The 4,818-nt window shown below is 40.0% G+C and overlaps 1 pseudogene; it reads right to left on the bottom strand.

Moving 5' to 3' along the window:
• Positions 1-927: 927 nt before the first annotated feature.
• On the bottom strand, positions 928-3,406 carry LOC123253809 (annotated as a pseudogene).
• Positions 3,407-4,818: the final 1,412 nt, after the last annotated feature.

Below are 4,818 nucleotides of genomic sequence, written 5' to 3'. Positions count from 1 at the left end.
GCTCTTGGAATTCATATAAATAAAGGAGGTGTCTTGTGACCCTCCTACTTCCTCACCCTATTTGTCAAAGGCCATTGGAGAGCCTCCCTCCCCCAACCTTTTGTCAGGAAATAACTCACTCTGAGAATAATTGGACACAAGGGAGGGAAATGCAGATTGGTCATCTTGAAGGTGATTAGAGAATGGAAATGCCTCCATTCTGTGTCCACACATACAGAGTATTAAATTATGCCAACATCTCCTCTTTCACCAGTCACCTTCTAAGGACTAATGTAGAGGAATTGTAACTCAGTGCTCAAGGGAGCTTGGGCTTCTGGCAGGTACTAATCATTTAGTATCTCCAGCTCTACTTGGGGTGGCCTCAGGAGATAAAGTGTTTTTGGGGGATGACGGCTTCAGATCATGATTTTGGTTTTCTTATTTAGAGTCTTTATTCTTTTTAGTTTCTATAATCCACAGCCAATTGTGGTCCTATTGCTCTTTTTTTAAAGTACTTTTTCATAACTTTAAGAATAACAAAATAATTAAGGTCACCATTTATATAAATAGAAAAAATGCTCTCTTTAAAGGGTATATGAAATCACAGTTAATTTTGTTGAGCTGAATTAGAATTCTAAAAGTGGCTCTTTTAAAACAGCATCTTTTTAACTAATAAAGCAACAGAAGTAAGGTCTTATAAGAGTGAAAAATATTGCTAGTAAAAATATTTTATGATTCTAATAGGTTAACTTTTAGAGTGCAATACTGAGAATTACAGTAACAAGTGCAATAAAATACCAAACACTGAGGTTGTTCTACATAAACCATAAAATAACCTTGGAAGGCTATCAGACTGAAAATTTCCCTCCAAACCTTTTGGAAGTGTGGGATATGTGTGCAAGTGTCTAGCAGATATCTGTTGCTCATAACAGTATTAAGTAGTTATCTCTAGCCATTTGAGAGGTTCTCTCCAGAATCATAATGTTCTTGCATCACCCGAGTAGATTTGGAATTGGAATTTTGCAGCAAGTCCATTAATAGAACAACTTTATTATCTATGTGCTCTTGTAATTTGTACATATATTGGTCAATGTAGTCCATAAGTTTCTTCTCCATCAATACCATATTTTTAGAAATTATCTTTTCCAAGTAGGAACAAACAGGCTGCTGTTCCATTTCAATGCTTAGAATGCTTTCATTTGACTTTGTATTGTTTCGCAGATGCTTATTCTTCTCTCCTACTCCGAGATGGTTTACTTGACTACACAGGTTTTGAAGAAAATGAAACAGCTCAGAACTAGGTGTATTTGAGTTATCATTTGCTTTCGTTTGAAACCAAGAGGATATTAAAAATTTAAGATCATTTTTAGGAAGAATATTGTTTTTTATAGTTTTATTCTCTTCAGGTTATTGAACATTTCCTATATTTCATCTAGCAGAAAGTTCTGTGTTTTTGTCCATATAAGCCTTTATATCTTCTGTGACTGCTCCACATGTCAATCAAAAACTTACAAGAAAAAGATAGGGTGGATGACTTATCGAAATACTCCTGAAGTTGTTGACTTATGCATTCCATCAAGCATATGTTCATCTCCAAAAGCAGCTGTGTCTTTCTTTCCCAAGAAACACTGAAGTTGTTCTCCAAAACGAATACAATTTCGCTGTTGAAATTGAATCATGTTCATCAGTTGTTGAGCACCTGGTGATAATTTTGATCCCATGGATTCCCTCATGGTTTGAAATCTGTCTAGATCTATCCTTGATCACAGAGCAGGAAAGCTTGTTGAAGAATTTGCAGAAACTCTCCTTACTTGTACTACAATTTTACTTACAAATATATTTTGTTTATCACCAAAAAAGTAGCTTAATTTTACAAGTCTGTGGAACCTTCTGTTGTGAGGAAGATTAGATTAGCTAGTGATTTGGAATTAAGTTGTACATAGCAGGAAGGAGCTGGAGCTGGGAATTCCAAGATGGAATGAAGGAGCAGGAAGAAGTGACTTAGCTCTGAGAAGAGACTCCATTAGGGGTTAACACAAACTGTGGCTAGCCCTGGGAGCACTCAGAGTAAAAGGACATCCTTTATCCTGATTTTCCCCTGGGATGCTGAGTGTTGGCATCTAGCAAAAGGAGAGAAGATCAACAGTCCTGTGCCAGGGAAGAGGTGAAGTTGGAGATCTGGTGGACAGTGCTTCAAGCAAAACCCTCACTTCTTGGTACCTGAGACAACTTTGGAATCCAGAGATCATCAGTGGATTGCAGTGAGAATCCCAAAGCCACAAAAGCCCCTAGCTGAGCTGCTCAAGCCTGGCAGGTTCCAGTCCGAGGCAGCCACCCATAGACTCCACTGTCCCTTGGGCCCTGCTTGTTAGATCACTTAGTTAAGAGTAGAATAAGTCCTCCTATTGCCCTGTGGTTTTATCCTTTAGATTTTAAGTATAGAAATCCCTTTCCCACCTTTTAGTCAAACATAATTAAAGCTGTTAAGTCCCTTTTACCTTGTCAGCCTGTTTCTAGACTCTGGCCTAGAGGAAGCTGAGTGACAGTTAAGATCAACTGCCATTCCTGTGGGAATCCAGTAAACTCTGGTCTTTCCATCCTGGTCCAGTCTCTCATAAATCCCAGTGTGTGTGTTCCCACAAACCACTTAGTTTATTTATAATATCCCTCGTGATCCCATTACCTTACTTATATTTGACACAATTCTAATTTAGGTATTTCTTATACAAAGTAATCTCATTTTCACTGTTATTCTGGATAGTACAAACATTCTCTCCCCTACTGTTCCACAATATTGCTCTCTAGCATACACCTCCATATTCCTCGCTTCACTTAAAATCCTGAGTGAAACTATTTCTTCACATCTCTGAGGATTACATTTCAGGTATAGGAAGCAGGAATTCTCATTTCATTGTCCACTTTCCTCTTCAAGAGAACAAGATCATCACCCGTAGCCAGCAGACCCAGCACCTCCTCATCATTGCTGTCTCCACTGCCACCATCAGGGCCTTCATGGCCAGTGTTAATCATTTGAAATCTCTGGGCCAAGGCCCACCAAGGAGCCTCCTGGAGGAAGAAACCACCAAACCTGGAACCTCCCCCCCCTTCCTTGACCCCTGGTTCCAAGCAGCCCTCAGGCCCTTCAGGCTGATGCCACCTCTGCCTCCCACACCAAATATTCCCTTCCCATCCTGGCTAGGCCGAGATGGCTTAACCCCCACCTAGAATTCAGACTGAAGTGAATTGACTGGGGTCCTGGTCCCTATTGCTCTTGACAGACCCAGTCTATGATTGAACTCAGATGATCAGATGTGGGCCCCCATAAGCTCTGCCACCAAAAGTAGACAGTTTTTGTTCCTATAATCCGCAGCTTTCTGCAGGTAACAACTTGCTTCCCTTGCTTTTTCTCCCTTGGAAAGGCAGCCATGGTCTCCAGACTCCTGTGAACAACTATACCCAGTAGGGCTCAACAATTCTCAGCAATATTATTATCCTATTGTGCATGGACCCCAAGAGTCCTCCCCTGGTCAGCTGTTTCTCATTTTATCTTTTTTTCCTCATCACTCCTTTCTCTCTCTCTCCCTCTTTCTCTATCATTTTCTCTGTGTTTCTCTCTTAAACATTCTATTTTTCATTATCTTTCTCCTCCTTTCTCTATCACTCTCTCCATCTCTCAGGCTGTTTGTCTCTCTTTCTCCCTCTGTCTGTGCTTGTCTCTTAGTATCTTTTTCAGTTTCTATATCTATCTCTATCTCTCCCTGTCTCTATATTTCTTAATATTTCCCTTTTTATGTACCTCTATGTGTCTTTCCTGCTTGATCTCCATGTCTCCATCTCTCTCTATATTTCTCTCTTTTTCTCTCTCTTTCTCTTTCTCCCTCTATCACTGTTCTTCTCTCTCTTTGTCCCTCTGTCTATCTCTCTGTCTCTCTCTCTCTGTCTCTGTCTCTCTGTGTTTGTGCATGTCTGTCTGTCTCTCTCTCTCTATGTCTGTTGCTCTCTCTCTTTCTCCCTGTCTATCTCTCTGTCTCTGTCTCTCTATATCTCTCTCTGTCTCAGTCTCTCTGTGTGTCTCTCTGTGTCTGTCTGTCTGTCTGTGTCTGTCTGTCTCTCTCTCTTTGAACTGGACTCCTTTTAAGTTGACTCTATCACCTTGATTGTAATGATGGGTTCAAACCATACACTTGACCCTCACATCCAGTAATTTGACACCAGACACACAATCTCTCCTTTTAAGGGCCAGATCATAATGGATAGGTTGTGGCCACTTCTCTTACCTTTGCCTTGGATGGTTTGATGGGGATACAAAAGCTCTGGGTGACAAATGGAAGTAAGAAGGATTGAAGAATATCAGATAGAGTAGAAGCAATCTATATGTGGTTAAATCCTGCCTCCTCAGGTCTTTTCTCTTGCTCAGTTTCCTCTCTACATAGGTAAAGGCTTCTCTGCTGGGCTAAAAAGGGAAGATGATTGCTCAGTTCTGGCATTAACTGTATACATATAAACCCTTAACAATTGGGAGCATGAATCTTAAGATCTACAAGGTGCTATCAGAGCTTTAACCCCTTTGATTTATGGATGGAGAAACTCGGGTTTGTGAAGTGAGGGAGATCTATTGGTAGCTGAAGTTCCTTGTGACTTGGGTCACATATATATGCCAATTGATCTTAATGGAAAATTATCCTAACATCAGTTTCTCTGTCTGTGTTTTGTTTCTTTTGTTTAGTCGGGCTTTTTAAATGAGTATTGTGTAATTCAAATTTTGAACACCAGGAATATCTTTACCAGAATCATACTTTTATTCTCATTTTATGTCCTTAGCTTTTAGAGATAAATTTT

Source organism: Gracilinanus agilis, chromosome X (genome assembly GCF_016433145.1).
Source record: "Gracilinanus agilis isolate LMUSP501 chromosome X, AgileGrace, whole genome shotgun sequence".
Taxonomy (NCBI): Eukaryota; Metazoa; Chordata; class Mammalia; order Didelphimorphia; family Didelphidae; genus Gracilinanus; species Gracilinanus agilis.
The sequence above is the reverse complement of the archived record's forward strand: the minus strand, read 5'-3'. Positions and strand labels throughout refer to the sequence as shown.